The sequence below is a fragment of the Megascapheus bottae genome, unplaced genomic scaffold (genome assembly GCF_031878675.1).
Source record: "Megascapheus bottae isolate mThoBot1 unplaced genomic scaffold, mThoBot2.hap1 HAP1_SCAFFOLD_309, whole genome shotgun sequence".
NCBI lineage: Eukaryota > Metazoa > Chordata > Mammalia > Rodentia > Geomyidae > Megascapheus > Megascapheus bottae.
In genome coordinates this window covers 94,062-115,693 of record NW_028327372.1, presented here as the reverse complement: position 1 = coordinate 115,693, position 21,632 = coordinate 94,062, and the positions used below count along the sequence as shown (strand labels likewise).

At 39.5% G+C, this 21,632-nt stretch overlaps 1 pseudogene; it reads left to right on the top strand.

The window, feature by feature from the left end:
- Positions 1-1,503: 1,503 nt before the first annotated feature.
- Positions 1,504-21,632, top strand: part of LOC150040010 (piezo-type mechanosensitive ion channel component 2-like) — an 87,848-nt pseudogene continuing 67,719 nt past the window's right edge.

Here is a 21,632-nt window from a genome sequence, read left to right as displayed (position 1 = left end):
GGGAGGAAAGGAGGACGGGAAAGGAGAAGTAAGTTAGCTGATCAGCATCTCTATGCTTTTAATGATAAATAGGTAAAAGGGAACAGTTTGCTCCCCAACTCTGTGGACTTATCATTAGTGATAATATTGATATTTAGAGGACTGGAAACATTATGAGGTCAAGAGGCATTCTGTGTTGTAACTGTATATGACTTTGTTACTGGGTATATTGTATATATGTTTATTTGAAATAGGGAAGGGATTTGAAATAGGGAAGGGCAGGGAGAAAATGCAATGATTAGGGGGAGGGAAATGGGGTCAAAAATATGAGAAGGGGTACCAATGTGACAGAAATAACGCACCTACTACCTGATGAATGTAACTGTAACCCTTCTATACATTATCCCAACAATAAAATTAAAAAAGAAGCATTCAGTTTTGGACAGGTTACTCTCAAAAACCTGGCTAGTAACCTTAATGAGATTATCTCTGAGCATATAGCTGTATATTAAGTCACACAGTAACAAAATATATCGTGGAGAGTCAAATCTTGCCTTCATAGGATTGAATATCTACTCAGCAGATCAGTTAGCCAATTAATTTTGGTAAAGAATGGTTCATGTAAGATAAATAATCTAATCCTTCATTTTCACACATCTTACTCTGAGAATCTACTGAGTTTCTTGAATGGATTATTTAAATTAGATAGATTTGGTGACCCAGGGATTAAGTCCTGAGTATTAACATATTTCAAAACAAGATGAAGCATCTTAATTCCAATGCATAAAATTAATTTGTGATAATTCCTCATACATGATTTAAGCTAAATGATAGCTTTATTTGTAGTTTTAGATACTTACAGGCATACATTAAGATTAAGGTTGTTAGGATTAATTACAGTCAAGTACTGCTTAGATTGTATAGAGCCATGAAAGAATGAGAATTTAAAACTGATAGTTATTTTCACTTACATTATCATTATATATTTATTTTGTAGATTCTAAATCTATGAAATAACAAATTGAAGAAAAATTCTAGAAAGAGATTAGTATAAAATATTACCAAAGTTATTTTCTTTTAACTACATTTCAGGAAGGCTATGAATTCAGTGTCAATCTTGCTTTGTGTCTTAGACTAGTCTAAAATCACCCAAGTTGTATACTAACTCATAAAATACATGCATTTTGTGGTGTTTGATGACATAAGTATCACATTTGCATACCATGGAACTATTTTCTCAATAAATCTCATTTTTAAACTAAAAAAAAATACATGCATTTGTGTCCCATGTACATTATAGAGCCAAAATGCAGTATCTGTCAGACAAATCAGAGTGGTAATGGCACTGTTTTCTATTTTGAAGATGAAGAACTTCAAGATATACAAGTGGAAGGAGAACCCAGGGAGAAGGAGGAAGATGAGGAAATAAAGGAAGAGAAGCAAGAGAAAATGAGGGAGGAGGAAGAGGAAGAGGAGGAGGATGACCAGGACATCATGAAAGTGCTAGGCAATCTGGTGATAGCCATGTTCATCAAGTATTGGATCTATGTCTGCGGGGGCATGTTCTTCTTCGTCAGCTTCGAGGGGAAAATAGTAATGTACAAAATCATCTACATGGTGCTCTTCCTGTTCTGTGTGGCCTTATACCAGGTAGGTAAAGATTGCTCTCCAGTTTTCAATGGTTTTTATCTATGAACTTTCTTTGCCGATATATATATACATATGCACAAATATATATGCATGTGTGTGCATGCATGTTCATCTGTGTGTGTGTGTGTGTGTGTGTGTGTGTGTTTGTATTGCCAGTCCTAGGGCTTGAACTCAGGACCTGGACACCGTCCCTGAGCTGTTTTTGCTCCAGGCTAGCATTCCAGCACTTGAGCCACAGCTCCAGTTCTGGCTTTTTCTATTTATGCAATACTGAAGAATCCATGACAGGGCTTGGGCATGCTACCACTAAGCCACAATCTCAGCCATTTTCCAATATTTTTAAGGGTTTATAATTCTATGAACATATCGTAGAGAATGACTAATAAAATTCAAGAATTATCCAGGTGTGGTGGCACATGCCTGTAATCCTAGCTACTCAGGAGGCTGAGATCTTAGTATCATAGATCAAAGCCAGCCTGGGCCCTAAAGACCATGAGACTCTAGAAAACTGGGAGTAGTGCTGTGGGCCGGTAGCCTTGAGCTGAAGAGCTCAGGGACAACACCCAGGCCTAGAGTTCAAGCCCCATAATCGACAAAAACAAAAAAACATTAAAAGAGGTATCAATGTATGTGAACTAACACACACTCTATCTGGCAAATATAACTGTAACCCTATTAATCACAACTTAAAAAAATTCAAGCATTGTCTTCAAAATCCTAAAATGGGAGGTGACTACTGTCAATTCATTCTCAACTATAAACTTTTAGATACTTAGATCAGAAAAAGTTCATTAATTTATCATAAAGTCTTAATTTAAAGAAGAAATCTGGGCTGGGAGTTTGGCCTAGTGGCTGAGTGCTTGCCTAGCATGCACAAAGCCCCAGGTTCGATTCCTCGGTACCACATACATAAGAAAAAGCCAGAAGTGGTGCTGAGGCTCAAGTGGTAGAGCTCTAGCCTTGAGAAAGTCCAAGGACAGTGCACAGGCCCTGAGCTCAAACATAGGACTGGCAAAAAATGAAAGAAAGAAAGAAAGAAAGAAAGAAAGAAAGAAAGAAAGAAAGAAAGAAAGAAAGAGAGAAGAAAGAAAGAAATTTGTATAGCTAGATTATATTTTTGAATATATAATACATTAAAAGCAATGTTAAGATCATCTTAAACAATAGAGGATTCCCTGGTTAGCTATTATTTCAAAGCTTGATGTCAAGAAAACTACTAATACATGTGTGTATGTGTGTGTACACATTTGCATGCATGTGTACATTAAGTGCGTAAGTATTTTCTTAACTACAATTTGTAAAAAGATAATATTAAAATGATTTGGTGTTTGTACACACAGTTTTAACTGATCTAGAAGAAATCCAATGATAGTAATAATAAAATATTATAAATAAAATAATAAAATAGTAACAGTAAAATATTCTTGCAGGAACCAACAAACCAAATAAAGCCACAAAAATAAACCAGAGTATATAGGACAGAGATATAAAAGCTCTCAAAAATCAATAATAATCTTTAACATTGTTTTAGTGTGTGTGTGTGTGTGTGTGTGTGTGTGTGTGTGTGTGTGTGTGTGTGTATGCGCAAGTACCAGGGTTTGAACTCCGGGCCTAGGCTCTGTCCTTCAGTCTTTTTGCTTAAAACGGATGCCACAGCCACCCTAGTTGAATGGTTTGAGTATATACCAGTTACAACACCTATATGGATTCTAGTCAATTCTTCCAGCTTTTTGGTGGGTAATTAGAGAGGAGTCTCATGGGCTTTCCTGCCTGGGCTGGCTTTGAGCTGTGACCCTTAGTGGCCAGTCTCTTGAGTAGGATTACAGGTGTGAGCCTTTGGCACCCAGATTTTGAACACTTTTTTAAAAGTATATGCTTACAAATGGGGTGATGTCATTTTTTTCTGATGGCAGCATAGAATTCTATTGTGTGTAAATACCACATCTTGTTGATCCACTTATCAATTGAGGGGCATCTAGGTTGGTTCCATATCTTTGCTGTGGTAAATAGTGCTACAGTGAACATCGTTGTGCTAGTGGATTTAATATGTCCTTGAACACTCCTAGCAGAGGTCTACAGGAGGACAAACCCTAGATACATAAGGCCATATAGGATGAGGCTAAATGAAAGGACCTCCAGGATATGGAAACAAGAGCTGTATAATGTGATTGTTGTTCTTAATGTACTATGTTATTTCTCATTTCTTTTGTTGTCCCTTGGTTATCTCATATTGTTACAGTGTCCTATCTTGTTATCTGGTATATTGTATATATGTTTATTTATTTGAAATAGGATAGGGAAGGGGAAAACAAGATGAGGGGAAGGGTGGAGGGAGGGAAATGGGGACAAAAACATGAGAAGGGGTATCAATGTTTGTAAAGCAATGTACCTTCTATCTGGTGAAGGTAATGTAACCCTTCTATTAATTACAACAAAAATAAAATAAAAAGTATATGCTAAACAATCTCTAATGACTATCCATAGCTTATGATAAAGACTCCTGTATGATTATTTTACATTGTTATTACTAAAACCCCATATTGGATTTCAGAACTGATGCAGTTTCCTTGACCAGTAACAACCACCATAACATAGTATTAGCTGAGTGCCATCAAAAGATGAGATAATGTGCTAGAAACCTTCTAAGTATCATCTTACTGTTCTCATTTTATATTTGTGCTCATCTTGGGGCTTGAACTCAGGCCCTGGGCAACGTCTCTTAACTTCATTACCCATGCACTAGACCACTTGAGCAAAGGCTCCACTTCGGGCTTTTTGATAGATGTAGATAGATACAGATACTTGGAGATAAAAGTCCTAGGGTCTCATAAGATGTTCCTGCCTGAAGTTGGCTTTGAAGTGTGAGCCTCAAATTTCATCCTCCTGAGTAGGATTATAGGTATGAGCCACCTGTACCCTGCTTTAGTGTCTGCATAACAGCTCTGCAAAGTATCTACTTACTGAGGAGAACACTGAAGTTGCTTAGCAACTGTTCACAATAGCTAGTATAACCCCAAGTCTAACGAAGATCCACCCACTTAAAGATGAACGCCTTAAAGAATTTTAAAAATCGGACTATTTTCCAACATTTTTCTATAGGATCACTTGTTTTAGTTAAATGATGTAAAAATGTGGTGAGTTTTCCAATAGCATGTTTGTCTTCTTTGTCTTTTGTGATTCTCAGGTGCACTATGAATGGTGGAGAAAAATCCTGAAATATTTTTGGATGTCAGTGGTGATCTATACTATGTTGGTGCTTATCTTTATATATACATATCAATTTGAAAACTTCCCGGGCCTGTGGCAAAATATGACCAGATTGAAAAAAGAAAAGTACGTGATTTTGGTGCAGGATGGAATGAGAAGCAGCTAAGCCAGTTGAATAGTCTGAGAATATGTTGCTTACAGCACCTAATGGATTCTAATAAAACAGGATGATTTGGGGAGCTTATACATACTGGGATATGAACTCTTTTTTCTTTGTTTGTCTTCTTTTAAAGCTTAAAATGTAGTAGCTATTCCACAAATATTGGCTGACAAATTAATGTTTTTCAGCCCTATTTCAAGAAAGTGTTCCTTTCTGTTGTTGGTTTATGGGAAATGCATCTGTACAGTACTACATCCAACTTCTGCCTTCTGTATGCAGCTTTGTCCTTTAGCTCAAAGACTTATGTAATTCATGTGCTCTACATCAAGCAAAGCCTTTTCTTTTCCATGTTTCTGGGCTTAGACTGAAAGTGAACTTAGAGCCATACAGAAGCCATTTGCTCAGGTACTGAGGGCCCAACGATGTAGAGATATCATGGCCTGTATGATTAATGGATGGTGCTTTCTCCTTTTCTAATTTGCTTCTCTAAACATCTGGAATTAGTTTGGAAGCCTGGCCAGCACTGAGAGTTGGATGATAAAGTATTAAGAAGAAAAGGAATAAAAAGGAGTCAAGCAGTGGGGTATTCTGTCTATAATCCATGCTTTTCATAAGGCAGCTATCTGAGGATCATAGTTCAAAACTAGCCTGGGCAAGAAAGTCTGTAAGGTTTTTGTTTTTGTTTCATTTTTTGTGGGTCATGGGACTTGAACTCGGCTGGGTGTTGTCCCTGAGCTCTACAGCTCAAGGTTACCACCCTACCCCTGGGCCTGGATGTTATTCCTGAGCTCTTCAGGTCAAGTCCACCACCCTACTCCTGGGCCTGGATAGTATTCCTGAGCTCGCCAAGCCCCACTTCCCTTTTTCTAGAGGTTAACTGGAGATAAGAGTCAGGTCCTTTTGTGCCTGGGCTGACTTTGAACCTTGATTCTCAGATCTCGGCCTCCTGAATGGTTAGGATTACAGGTGTGAGCCACCGGGCCTGGCAAGTCTATGAAATTCTTATCTCCCATAAACCAATTTAAAAAAAAAAACAGAGGTAGAACGTTGACCAAGTGGTAGAGCACTGGCTTTGAGCAAAAAAACTAAGATGCAGCACCTGAGTTCAAGCCCCAGAACTGGTACACACTGGCAACAAGAACAAAAAAAAATGTCATGTAGCTAAATAAACACATCTGCCATGTTTATTTACAAATTTTATTGAATACTCATCCTGGGGATACAATAGGAAACAAGAAAATCTAAGTCTTATGAGGTCTACCAACCACTTACTCTCTCCAAGTTTATTTCAAATTGTGGTGAGTCTGTGCAGGAAAAGTGCAGGCTGATGGAATGGTAGGGGAAACTATAAATTGTGGTTTCAATTGTCTTCTAAACAGGTGTCCTTTTAACTCTCCTTGAAGGTTAAGAAACAACTTGTATTGGGAAAAGTCGGGGTGGGTTTCAGGTACAGAAGAGAACTCCTGAAGGAACCAGTACCAGATTCAAATGTTCTGTGACAAGACTGAATGTGGCCTGATACATGTGAGGAACTCACAGAAGTTTTGCCTGTTGAGAGGAAAGGAAAGGGACAGTGGGGAAATTTCATTTGGACATTTCCAAGGACTTAAAGATCGCTGACTAATTGAGAAAACTTGAGGTGTAGTAAATAAAAATGAGACTACATCTTATATAACAGCTATGAGAAACAAGGGGAATTCTCTCTGACCAGATCAGGGCAAAGACAGATAGATTGCAACACTGGCTGGTTAGAGAATGTTAAAGCAAATGCAGAGGAATGTGTTAAGATGGGAAGGAATCATGGTTTCCTGAGTTCTGAACTTCGTGCAGGGCAGATGGGTATATTGTTTACTGATGCAGAGAAAACCAGCATAGAAATAGGAACATAAAGAGAAACTTCTCTAAGGAAAAGAGGGAGAGCATGAACAGTTTTCAGAACACTAAGTATGAAGTTACCTTGGAACAGCTAGTTTTCATTAGCAATGTGGGGATGAGAGCTCACAGGAAAAGGCATTTATGTCTTTGGTATTAGGATGGTGGATTAATCCCTGGGACATAGTGAGAGCACCAGGAGAAAAAGACAAGTGGAGAAGTGATCCCAAAGTGAGTCCTGGGGATATTTCAGTGTCTAGAGGTGCAGAGAGATGGGGCAGGGTGGGGGGAAGGAGGAAGGGAGGTAAAGAGAGAAGGAAAGGAGAATATGGTAATGGAAAAGAAAGCCAGGAATGTGTAGTAATATCTTGACAAGGATTACTTCAGGGACAAGAGGAAGATAGATAGCCATTGAACTTGGCAGTGTCAAGGTTGTTTATGTCCATGGTAAAAGCAATTGGCTTGGATTAGTGAAAATAAAAACTAACTCAGGGTGGTGTTCAAGAAGGATACCAAGAATGAGGGTGATGAGAGAGCACCTGACAGTGCCTGCATTGTCCAAGAAATCATCTTGCTTTTTGTCTTGTTTTCAACAGGCTTGAGGATCTTGGCTTAAAGCAGTTTACTGTGGCTGAATTATTCACTCGCATATTCATCCCCACCTCCTTTCTGCTGGTGTGCATTTTACACCTTCACTATTTCCATGACCGCTTCCTTGAACTCACAGACCTCAAGGCCATCCCCAGCAAGGAAGACAACACCATCTACAGGTGAGCCAGTGAAGTACTTAACTCTTGTTATCAGGAAGTTAAGCTCTGTTAACAAGTTTTTGTGAATCTAGTGTTCTATTTCATGCAGAGAGGGAGGGAGGGACGGGGAGAAGGAGAGAGAGACAGAGACAGAGACAGAGAGAGACAGAGAGACAGAGAAAGTAACACAGAAAGAATACAGACTATTTGATAACACTTTCTGAAATAGTTTGGAATGAATTACAACTGATTCATGTAGAGTGTTCTCTAATCCCATAAGTAGATTCACAAGAGCTTTGATCATAATTCTAAAATCCATTGATGGGGCCAGAAGGTAGAGTGCTCACCTAGCATGTATGAAGCCCTGAGTTCGATTCCTTTGTACCACATATACAGAAAGAGCCAGAATAGTGCTAGCCTTGAGCAAAAAGTGTCCAAGGACAGCACCCAGACCCTAAGTTCAAGCCCCAGGACTAGCAAAAAAAAAAATCATTGCCGATTCAGTGTGTGTGTGTGTGTGTGTGTGTGTGTGTGTGTGTGTGTGTGTGTGTGTTTGCAAATGCACACATGCATGCATGCTGGTACTGCAGCTTGAACTTGAACTTAGGGCCTTGAATTCTCAACTTTTTTTGCTCAAGGCTGTTACTACCACTTGAGCCACACCTCTATTTACCTCTATTTTCAGTTCTTTGTTGGTTAATTAGAGTTAGGAATGTCATGGACTTTTCTTCCTGTGCTGGTTTGGAACCATGATCCTTAGGTCATGAACCACCAGCAGCACCCAGTCTGGCGGTGGGTATTTTGTGTGTACACTGGTTATATGTTTTTAGGACATTCATAGCATAATTCAGGAGTGAGTTTTGCATTTTGCTAACTACGTATAAAAAAACACCACAAGAATATGATTTTTAAATTCTAGAAAGGGTGAACCTTAGCCAAAAGCAGAGAAACTGCAGTCTGCTAGCAATCAAGAAAGTATCTAAGAAGAGGAAATAAAGACAATGTCTTCTTTTAACTGTTTACTGTGGCTTTCTCTTCGTCAATAAATATAAATTATTTAGAAGTAATAGACAGGATATGGCTTCTCTATGTTTACTGAAACTATAATGGGTTATCACAAATCCTCCTTTGCTATCATGGGAAAATTATAATCATTCTCTTGATTTTAATGCTGAGCAATTTTGTTCTGTCCCATACTTAGTCTATGATTGAGTTCTTAGAAAAATACTTGCTACATGAAACTAATAGAGCAAAAAAAAGAAAAACTGACACTAGTATAAAAGCACAAATGATTGGAAATTTAATTCTTTAATTTCTAAGGAAATAATTGATCACACGATTACATCATGAAGTAGACTAAATCTCTCATTCTCAGTTTTCTGTTCCAGGAAGAACTGAAATTACAGGTAACTCTGAAATACTGCTATTTGATAATGAAATATACTTTGTGATACTGTAGGTTTGCTTTCTGTATTGGTTTAGTTTAATATCATACTTAGTTTTCATTCTGAGTAGACTCTCCAAGTGACCACCAGGCAATAGCATGGTGAGATGCCAGTCAGTGTGGTTCTTAGCCATCTTGCCTGTGTGCGGAAGGGGCTAAATGATCAGGCTTCCATACATTTACTCCAATCTTTGTAACTATAACCAGGCATTGGGAAATCTTAAGTGTTTTAGAAACCTGTGCTTGCTGATAATGGAAATCACCTTAAGTTTGAGTTTATAAAGACTGTGGCTATCTAGAAAAAGTGAGTTGTCCATTAAAAAATTATTATTTGATCACTTTTAATATTATCTTGATACATGTGCGTATCAGCCATGTATGCGCTCTAGTTAACTATAACTGTCAGCATTTCTCAGACATCATATTCAATAATGAATAAAAATATTTTAGGAGCTCAAGTGTTGCCTACCTTGAAAGTTCAGTGCCCTGTGTTCAGACCTTAGCATCACCCAACAATATTTCTAATTAGCAGAACATATTTATATTTGTGAAAGAAATGTAATTATTGATCATTACTAATAAGACTTTTGAAAATACTTTTTTTCCTAAATCCTTTCTTTTTCTTCCACATGAATTTTCTTGTCTTTCAAAGTTCTTTCCAGTATTCAGGGGCTTTCGTTGCCTTCATTAATAAAATAGAGCTATAGGCCACAATTTATTCAGAAAAGTCTACCTATTTTAGGATCAGCCTAACCATATCACAGGTTTTGGACGTCGTTTACATATAAGAGCTGAACGTGTTCCAGAATTGCCTTTGAGTCTGTTCTGCACTGCCTTTCCCAATTATGCAGATTCTGGGTAAGGAGAATTGTCCCACATTAATGTTGTCTGTTCACTTTGTGGCACTTACCCTCTCACAGACAAGAAAAAGAACAGACCTGAAGAACCTGGGGGCAATTTTAGATTGTTATCTCCTTTGCTCTCTGTGATTACTCCAAGATCACTCCCTAATAGTGAAATTTACAAGAAATTGTAAAGAAGAGATGGTGGTATATAAACCCAGTTACCTGAAAAAAAATTGAAGCACATGTGCTTCCTCTTTCAAAGCAGTAGAAAAACACTTCCCTTGAACCTGGGAGAAAATTTTAAAACTCACATAGGATATGTTTTGTCCTTTGAAATTTCCTGCAAAATTTCAATGTCAAAGTCCTCGAAAGTTAACTTTACACATAAAATTTATATCCTACCTTTTAGAAACTCTTCCTTATTGTGTTTTTCTAGCTAATAATGCTTTATATCACAGTATATTTTAATTGAACTCTTAATCAATGATTGAATTAATAATAAAGAAAAAGACATTTTCCAAGTTGGGACTGGCTGCCTGGTTTTGCTTTTCCTGTGCTTATCTCCTTTCGGATGATTTACCAAAAACAAATGCCACAAATCTGGAATTAGGACTAATTGTAGTTATTAAACTGTCACACTATTGTTTCTGTCACTATTGTTTCTCCTGTCTGTTTATTGTTTATGTGTTCATACATGTAGTACAGACAGATGCCACTTCTGTGTGTAAAGTTAGTATTATGAAAATGTTCTATGATATACATAAGATGGAACTATTATAATTCAAATTAATCTCACTTCTATATTGTAATAGTATATTATGTAAAATAATATGTTCATTATAACAAATTTGTCATTATTTAATAATAATTTACTAAGAATTCTTTATCAATTGTTCATGTCAGAAAATATCATTACACATACAGAAACAAAACAACTTCTTTCTCCAACATCAGCTTTTGAAGATCTGAAGGAAAATGTGTCCACTATAATTACTTTGTAGACTTCTTTGTAATTCTTATAAAGGAGCCAATAGTTATTTTTCATAAGATTTCATTAAAGCCAGGCACGGTGGCTCATGCCTGTAATCCTAACTATTCAGGAGGCTGAGATCTGAGGTTCAAGGTTCAAAGCCAGCCTGGGTACAAAAGGACCTGAGGCTCTTATCTCCAATTAACCTCTAGAAAACGGGAAGTGGGGCTTGGCTCAAGGATAACACGGTAGCCTTGAGCTGAAGACTCAGAGATAGTGTCAAGGCCGAGTTCAAGCCCCATGACCCACAAAAAAAAAGATTACATTAAAATATTTAAACATTGCTAGCGTTTAGCTGCATTGTGTGAACTGGAAGGTATAAGAATAGGACACATTTTCTCTCATGTATAGAAGTTAGATCTATATTATAAATATATATGTAAGCATATAAAAGGTCATGTTTATACCAACACATTAACTACAATATGGTGTATGTGGGGAGAGGCCTTTGGTGTAACTCCTTTGAACTACTAACTTGTAGTTTACCCAAAAGTAAAAAAAAAAAAAACTGGAACAAGTGTAATGAACGGGGTAAGGTCAAGGGGAGAGGGAAAGACAATGGAGAGAAGGGTGGGCGAATGCTAGGATAATGTTTAAAGCACATAAGTTGCCATGAAACTAGGTAAACTGAGGCTATGTGGGGTTGGGAGTGGTGGGGAAGATGACCAAAGGGATGATATTGATCAACAGGCAGTTTGTACTCACAAATTGGCATGTTACATTGGAACTTTTCTCTATACTGAAGGATAAGTTGGCTGCCTGTGGCTCATGCCTATAATCCTAGCTACTCAGGAGGCTGAGATCTGAGAATTGCAGCTCAAAGCCAGTCCCAGCACAAAAGTCCGTGAGACTCTTCTCTCCAACTAACCATCACAAAAACAAAACAAAACCTGGAAGTGACAGTATGACTCAAGTAGTAGAGCACCAACCTTGAGCTGGAGCTCAGGGATAGTGTCCAAGCCCAGAGTTCAAGCCCCACAACAGACACAAAAAGATTATTAAATAATAATAAAAAACTAGGAATAGTAGGGCAATGAAAATATTTGGGAGGTAAAAGAGAAGGGAAAAGGGGGCCACATTATTATTAAGCATGTTTCCTGCATGTGTCTGATTTCCTGTTTCTGTAGATTCTTGTTGCCTACGCTCTTTCCAGGCTGCACACCCTGTGTAGATGACGACACATCTGGTGATAGGAAGCCTAAAATATGGCCTACATCACTGTCTCTGTCTAACTGTCTTCTTCTCTCTCCCTCCCATCTCCCATTGCCTTCTTGTGCTTTTGTCTCACCTCGCAGCCATGCCAAAGTCAATGGCCGTGTGTATCTAATAATAAATAGGTGGGTACTTTGATGTTTTCTCTCTTGCTTGAAAATGTCTCTTGGTATGTTCAAACTCTTTCCTGCTTTATAAATTTAAAAAGAAAATGCCACCAGGTAGTGGACAGTGGCTTCCAGGTATGCTTGTGGAGGTATTCTGCAAACCAAGCTATTTGGGTGCTATGCCAAATGGCACTGCCAGGTGGTTGTGGAGGTTGCTGAGGGTCTGCTGGTGCTCAGCAGTTACTCTCAGTCCTAACTTAACATTTCATTGACTTTATTATCTTGTGGTAGAATCCGTTCAAGGCTTACCTGAGAGTCCGTCTCATTCTTGAGCATATCTACTGAAGAGCTCAGCTCAAGAACCACCTCCTACACACACACACACACACACACACACACACACACACACACACACACACACACACACACACAGGCTCTCATAAATGCCAACATCTTGCTAAAAGTCATCTGCCCTTCATCTGAATTCCTATGGCACTTTGTCACTGGGGCTGTCCTGACACTCTGCCTTTCAGACCTCCATCACCTGCTTGGCTTATCTCGCTTGCATAAGCTCCTCAGGCCTGAATGATCTAAGGTATTCACAAGTCACTCTCTCCTAGCCTTACTTCTTGGTTGATATTCACAGCAATGTGTGGTTGACAGACATCAAAATTTCAACTGTATCTCTAGTTGCAAGATCAACACAGATTTGAAGAAAGATTTTTTTTTGTCTGTTCTGGGGCTTGAACTCTGGGCCTGGGCACTGTCCCTGAGGTCTTCAGCTCAAGGCTAGTGCTCTACCACTTGAACTACAGCACCACTTATTGTTTTCTGGTAGTTAATTGAAGAGTCTCATGGATTTTTGTGCCCAGGCTGGCTTTGAATTGTGATTCTCAGATCTCAGCCTCCTGAATAACTAGGATTATAGGCATGAGCCAGTGGTGCTTGGCAAGAAGGATATTTCCTAGCCAGTAGTTTTCATCATAAGTCTGCAGCACTGGAATGAGGTCCTCCTTTCAGATGAGGACCAATGACTTGGAGAGAGAAAACCCACACTGAGTATTCACCCATTACAAAAGTGAGCTTTGTAAGTGCAAGGTGCCCACAAAATGTCCCACAAGAACTGAGCAAAGATCTTTAAGGTTCTGTATCCTCAAACTATATTTTTGCCGTTCCTGGGGCTTAAACTCAGAGCCTGAGCACTGTCCTAGGGCTTTCTCCGAAGCTAGTACTCTACCACTTGAGCCACAGCACCACTTTTGGCTTTTCTATGTATGAGGTACCAAGGAATCAAACCCAGGTCTTTATGCATGCTAGGCAAGCACTCTATCACTAGGTTAAACTCCCAATCCTATTCTTACTCCATTAAGCATGTCAATGAAATTTTTCACTCTCAAAAATTCCATATCAGTAGTAAAGTTAGTTTTTAGTTAAGAGAAATATACATTTTACAATAAACTTGAGTAACAAACCAGGTTTTGGTTTTCTATTGAATTCATGTTTTTCTTAGGGTAAGTGGAGCTGTGGTTCAAATAGTAGACCTTCTAGTCAGCCTTAAGTGAAAAAGCCAAGCAAGAGTAAGAGGCTCTGAGATCAAGCCCCAGTCCTGGCACCAAAACAACAAAAGTTTCTCTTTGAGAAAAATCCTAATGCAGATAACTAGGTCTGGCAAACCCAAGGAGGCAAAATGAATGAATGGATGCAGTCCTGGAGAAGGTGTAGGGGAAAATAGAATGAAACTTCCCTGGCCCTGGGGTCTGTCAGGGCCCAGAGTTCTGGACGGCATCAGAGAGAAAATTCTGCCTGTGGCTTTTAGCTGCTAAGTAGAGAAATAAGATGTAAGAGACACCAGTCAGAAATCTTGAGCATCTCCATAAACCCTACCACTCCAAGCCAAAGGAATGACCCTCTCTTTCTCTGTGCCTCTTAACATTTAGTTTTACTCAGTTAAGACATGGCTGCCATCAAGTATCAACATCAACCAAAATAGTTAAAATCTTGGAATACTCAGACTTTACCATGATCTTCTCAATTCAATTTCTCCTTTATAGAGGAAAGTTTAATATAAAAGATGTCAGAGACGATGCCGCTGAGGACACATCAAACAAACCAAGGGTCCCTCTTTTCACAATGTATTCTTCTTAAATGTGATGTGTATAGTATGTCCAAATTTGAGTAGGACCTACAAGAACCTTAAAATGAGAGGTGTCTCCTTATGAAGTGTGCATACACTCACAAGTTACTTTGTTACTGTTGTTTTATGAGGAGAAAAAAATATCTTTAGAAGGGTAATTTACAAATTAAAAGAAGAATTCGACCTACAATTCAGCATACTGGTGGATTAATACTTAGACAATATTTTACAAGATGTAGAGTAATAGAGCATGTTGAGAACTGTGAGCCATCTTGATAAAGCCCTAATAATGTGAAAGGTGCAGGAAATCAAACTTACTTAATATAATAATCAGTGTGAATTAGAATATTTTAGCTTTCAGAAGCAAAACCTAATCCGTACAGTCTTGTGTAGTAGGTATTTGTGAAGGAATCACTACCATTCACATGTAAGAAACAATATTAAATTCACAAATCAGTTGATTCTGTGTGAATACAATCCCCTAAAATTAATTATAGATTCTAGAAAATCAATTATCCTAAACCTTACAAATATTCTACTTTAAATATTACTGAGGTCATACACTAAAATAATGGAAGATATTTCACTTTAACTGTTAATTGATACCATAAACTACAAATTTGTCTAATGAAAAGAGTGAATACAATTTACATTTCATATATTCCAATTTCAAATAATTTGAAATGAATAAAAGCCAAACACTAATGCCTCATGCCTTTGATCCGAGCTACTCAGGAGTCTGAGATCTGAGGATCTCAGTTCAAATCCAGCCTGGGCAGAAAAGTTTATGAGACTCTTATCTCCAACAAACCAGCAAAAAAAAAGCCAGATGTGGGGGCCGGGAGTTTGGCCTAGTGGTTAAAGTGCTTGCCTAGCATGCACAAAGACCTGGGTTCGATTCCTCGGTACCACATACATACAAAAAAAAAAGCCGGAAGTGGTGCTGAGGCTTAAGTGGTAGAGCTCTAGCCTTGAGAAAGTCCAAGGACAGTGCTCAGGCCCTGAGCTCAAGCCCAGGACTGGCCAAAAAAAAAGCCAGATGTACAATTGTGTCTCAAAGAGTAGAATGCCAGACTCAAGCAAGAAAGCTCAGGGACAGTGTCCAAGCCCTGAGTTCAAGACCCAGCATGTGTGTGCATGCATGCACACACACGTATGCATGCACACACACACACACACACACACACATACAGAATAGAATATAAACTAAGGAGTTTTATAATGACAACATTTTCATACAGAAAGTAGCTTAACAGATGGTTTTTCAAAATTGAGTCATCATTCGAAAGTAAAATTTGTTTCTTCTGTTTCAAAGAAGATTGTGTCCCCAGAGCGTAGAATGTCAAACTTGACACTCAGTGGATCACAGTGAGTACCAAAATCAGCACTGTCTTGGCCAAGGAACTGGCTAAAGCTAGACTAGAATTCCTTCTTCAAGGAGAGAATGCCCACAACACATACTGAAAATAAAATGATGTGGGTACAAAGGGAGAGATGCATAGATTGAGGGCATGAAGGGGAGAGTGGAGGAATAAATGAACAGATAGATAACATCTCTTAGAATTGGAAAGGAGAAACAGTTTACCTATGAAACACGCAGTAAGAGCTTAGAGCCTAAACCAATATAAAGGCAAGGCCACAAAAGGATCTGTAAACATGAAGTAAATGTAAAGAGAAGACTGTGAATTCCTCACAGAGACAGGCAGGTGGAATCATTTCATATGAGGGAAGAAAGGAGATTCTCCCAGACTACAGTGGGCCCATCCATGTGTCTATCTGGAGTCCTACAACAAAAAAACTTTCCTCTGAATTATAAATAAGTAACACAAAATGATCAGTGAAGAATTGTAAGTATTTCACAGAAAAAGCCAGAAGTGGTGCTGTGGCTCCAGTGGTAAAGCACTAGCCTTGAGAAAGCCCAAGGACAGTGCACAGGCCCTGAGTTCAAGCCCCAGAACTGCCCCCCCCAAAAAAATAGCATTCTCAGTTCCTTAGCCTGACATTTTGAGGATGTATTCATTCACCAGAATGTGCTTTTAACATTGATTTTGAGGGAGAAAAATGTCAAGATTTTTTATGATTATTTACTAAGGGGAAGAAAGGCTGAGTTCATAGTTTTCTGGGTCAGCTGATCTGTGTAGCAGACTAGAACCTGTTCACCCTCTGTGGATGCGCATGACACATCCATAATGAAGGAAGTCTGCCTCCCAGTATATAGAGTTTTCAGAAGCCATACCCAACAGTGTGAATAAACAATAAGACTGTTGTCTCCAACATTCCCAGGAAGAAGTATCAGAATGTGTTCTGAAGGTTTCTTTTAAGTACACAAACTGCCAAAGAATGGGCTGAGGAGAGAATTATACCGTTTAGCATCTTCTCTCATGTCCATTGTTGAGTGGTCCCTTGTAAGAACATTATTTCTAATTCTGCCTTATATTAGAGAGTTATTAAAACTCAGTATAAGAAAATCTCAAAGATGGTTTAATGTCACTACATACTTACAGAAGTTTCTTTGTTTTCTATATATCACATGAAGTAGGCACAGCCATTTCCAGCTTTTACAGACCAGCAAACAAAGACTTACAAGGCATGTTAAATAGTTGGCCATTTCACACAGTAGGAAATGATCTCATTGGGCTTCAACTTGTTTTTGCTGTTGTTCCAGTACTGGAGCTTGGACTTAGAGCTTCATGTTCTCGCTTAGCTTTTTCATTCAAGGCCGGTGTCTACCACTTGAGTCACAGTCTACCACTTGAGTCACAGTACTCCTTCTGGCTTTTTGCTAATTATTCAGAGATACTAGCCTCATGGGATATTCTGAACTGTGGTCCTCAGATCTGTTTTATGAGTAGCTAAGATTATAATTGTGAGCCATTGACACCCAGCCTTCAGTCTGCCTTTCTAACTCCAAAACCCCATACTTTCAACATTCTTTTTTTATTTCCTCCATAAAAGTATGGTAAAATAGAGATAGATAGATAGATAGATAGATAGATAGATAGATAGATAGATCAACAGATATTAAGAAAAACTCACACTGATTATTTTAAAAGCATTATTATTCAATCATGTATTTAAAACTTTTTCATGTCTACATGTTTCAGACACATCAATTCTATGAATATCCCATGCAAAATACCATTCACCAGAGTTCCCAGATAGCCAGCAAACTCCTATGCTAGAATGTAACAGTCCCATATACATTTTCCCCTTTTTCTCTGCCACCTGTTACAACTTTCAAGGTTCAATCGCTTTTTCCAAAGCATCCTAGGTGTTGCCTGGCCCATTTCCTTATAAGGACTGTGTCAGAGTACAGTGAGCAGCATGAGTGGTGAAATTTCAGAACTCTTCCATCTTCAGCCCCACCTGTCTCGTAGGGAATTACAAGTTTCTAGAAAGAATTGCAGATCTTCCGAAGGGCTTGTTCCAGGTCTTCCTTTGGTTCCTCCATTTAATGACTGACCTCTCTGCCCAACGCTCAGCAGTATGGGGACATTTTGCTCTATGGTTCAGGTAAATCCTGAACCATAAGCAGCCTTTTGTGGCTAATGGTTTTTTGTTCCATAACTAATGGTGATTATTAACATGTTGTCTTCTTGTCTGTATGATACAGACTTTAAAATGCAGTCTGAGGTGGTCATAAAATCTTGGTTCTAATGACAGACAGTGTCTTCTCACACAGTATAATCTGACACTGCTTGAAGTGAAGAGATAGATGGCTGTGGCCACATCCAATTGCATTTAGGACATAGAAAAAGCAGCCTAATGACACAGGTTTAAAAAAGAACTAGGCCAGGCTCCGGTGACTCACGCCTAGAATCCTACCTACTTAGGAAGCTGAGATCTGAGGATCAGGGTTCAAAGCCACACAGGGCAGGAACTTTCATATGACTCTTATCCTCAGTGAAGCACCAAAAAAAGCCAAAAGTGGAGCTATGGCTCAAGTGGTAGAGTACCATCATTGAGCAAAAATAATCTCAGAGGTAGCACCCAAGCCCTTAGGATCAGCACACACACACACACACACACACACACACACACACACACACACACACACACACACACCCCAACATGGAAGAGAAGAATTGTACTTGTCATTTACCTTATGAGAGATACTGTAGGGTCAGAGTGGCTGTCTGCACTCAGTGAGAACTTCCTTCTTACTGAGGCTAAGGTTCCTTCCCCATTTCTGCCACTGCTGCCACCAGCATAGCTGCCATCAGTGACCCTCAGGCATGATTTGGTGCCGATCCATCCCAACTCCTGAGAGCATTTTGCTTCTGTTGCACTGGTATTTGAAGCTGGTAGCATGGGGTTCGCTACTGCCAAGGTTGATTGAGAACACACATTGTTAAAGAATTTGAAAAAGGAAACCTTCCTGCTTTTTACAAGATGGTTGGTTGTGTTCCTAAAAGGCACAGGAGTCTCTGTGTTCTCCTCCTTACAAACCCGCAGTCCTATCCACTCAGATCCGTCGCTGAGCCTAGGGTCCTAGCCAAAGCTCGCTACTCATGCCATCCCGCCATGCACTTGGCATTAGGCCGTTCCTGCAAGAGGCATACAGGAATGCAATAGTGGGTGATGTGTCGCATGATGTATGATCTCTGACTCTCCTTATAATTCTTCTGTTCTCATCTCCTTTTTTTCCCTCTCTATTTCAATTACTTTGAGCAGCATCAAGAAAAAATTACCAATCCACCAAAATGAGTAAGTCCCCCCGTGAAGTCATGAAATGCTTGCTCTACATGTGCCATTTCATGCTTCTACATCCTAAACTCTGACCATTGCCTCCTCTGGGGGGGGGGGGAAATGTCAAGTTTAGGTGTCAATAGCTCTCATTCCTGATTAGTCACTGGAACTTGAATATGAAAAGTTACTAAAACCTTGACTTGAGAGATTGTTTTTCAAAAGAACTTAAAACAAACCAACCAAACATGGCAAGATGCTAACACCCCACCTTGCAAGGTCTTTGTACGTGTACTGATTCTCGTTTCATTTATCCTCCTTTGACTTGCCCCTTGCTCTTCTCTCTCATGGTCCTCTTCTTCTGACTCTGTTGTTCTCTGCCAAACAGATTGGCCCATCCTGAAGGAAGCCTCCCAGATCTGGCCATGCTAAAACCTGTGATACCAAAGCTGGTGGAGCCCGGGGAGGAGAAACTAGAGGGATACTCTGAAAAGGCCAAGAAGGGTGAGCTTGAGAAAGACAGTGAGGCATCAGAGGATGACGAAGAGGAGTCAGAAGAGGAGGAAGAAACATCAGGTAACTATCTCACTCCTAGCATTTGTTCTGACTGATTGAATCATTGACCTGCTCCATAGGATCTGTATGTGAGTTGGAGAAATAAAAGCAGGAGTTTTCCTGGATTTTGGCAGATATATATTTGGTTGGATTTGATTGCTATAATATTCTTGGTTCAACTGTTCCAATTATTTCCTTCTAATCTGACTGAGAAAAGAGGAAATGGCTGTTACTAAATCCAGACCAGCAGGCAGGGCTTTGGTTTGGAGACCACAAGGGACCAGGAGGACATATGTCACCATCCCCTATAGAGGATACAGCAGCCCCTGTGCAGGTGCCGGTCTCAGCTTTATACATTTTCTTGAGGAAGTCTGTCAAGGATTTTCCTGGGATAGAGGAACTAAGAATGAAGAAAATGTGCAATCAGTCCCACCACTGATCATTTTAAGGCAGCTCCTAAAGATGTTACCTAGGCATTTTCTCTGCCTACTCTGATGTCAAGGGGTTTCTTCCCCTTTATTTGTAGACTTAAAATAAAAATATTTTAACAGGATACGATGGGGATCAAATGGCCTTAGTAATCAGGAAATGTTCCCTGACAGAGTATGCAAAGGACAGAGCCACTCATCTGTGCCACAGTATCCAGAGCATATAAGAGGAAGCAAAATGCCATCTCAGAGGCAGAACACTGAGGTAGCACCTTTGCTTTTTGTTTTGTGCTGACCCTGGGGCTTAAAATCAGGGTCTGGTTACTGACCCTGAGCTTATTTGTTTTGGTGCCAGCCCTGGGGCTTGAGTTTAGGGCCTGAATACTGTCCTTGAGCTTTCTTAAGGCCAGAGCTCTACCACTTGAGCCTCAGCACCACTTCTGGCTTTTTCTATGTATGTGGTACCCAGGAATTGAACTCGGGTCTTCGTGTATGCTAGGCAAGAACTCTTACCACTAGGCCCAACTCCCAGCCCAACCCTGAGCTTTTTTAACTCAAGGCTAGCACTCTACCCCTTGAGCCAAAGCTCCACTTCTGGCTTTTGGTGGTTCATAGGAGATAAGAGTCTCATGGACTTTTTCTGCCTGAGTTGTCTTTGAACCATAATCCTCTGGTTTCAGCTTTCATGTGAGCACCGGTACCCAGCCTGCTGCCCTTGTTTTTAATGGTCTTTTCTTCTGTATAAAAATAGAAATTACAAAGCACATAAGGAGGAAGATTCCTCTCAGAGACAAGTTCCTCCAGCAAACCTAGTCACTGCTCCCGTTCATCTCAGAAGGCAGGAAAGGACCAGAGACATCCCCACATAGCTGAACACCACCTGCACCCCAGCGTGAGGGATTCAGACTCAGATCTTCCTCTGTTGACTTCAGGGAGGTTGAACTTTACCAGTGGCACGTTTACATTCACACATCATCACATGTAATAACTATGTACACCACCCAATCATGTACCCAGAACTTTCCATTGACCGGTTTCTGTGTCATGTTATAAATAAGCATTTTTCACAACTGCAACCTTACTAAATATTCAGAACTATGTACAATAATGTTAAATTTACTTATGGTGCCAGGTAGAGAGTGTGAACTTCTGTCTACAAACATAATGGAATAATCCATGATGTGGATACGACAGGCCAAAGTAAACCTGTTGCAGCTTTCAGTCAGAGTAAGCCAGCACAGTTCTAGAGAGAAGCATATCCTGTGTGTCTACCCCAAGGTGGAAAGAATAAACTGTCATGATAAAATGAAAACAAAAATGGTTAGACTCTGCATTTGATCACATTTCTTGAATCTGTGGACTGGGCCATCCAGTCATTTTTTCATTTGGAAAAGGGGTGCGCAGGCTGCACCCACTTCTTGAAGATTACAGACAGGTATGTCCTCTCAGAGAAGAAGGAGAGCTTTAGCTCATGACTTCTGACACCATCATTTTAACAAGAAACATGGCATTGACAGAGAGCTTGGGATACTTAGAATTCCCAGGGAACTAGGGAATCATTATTTCCTCCAAAT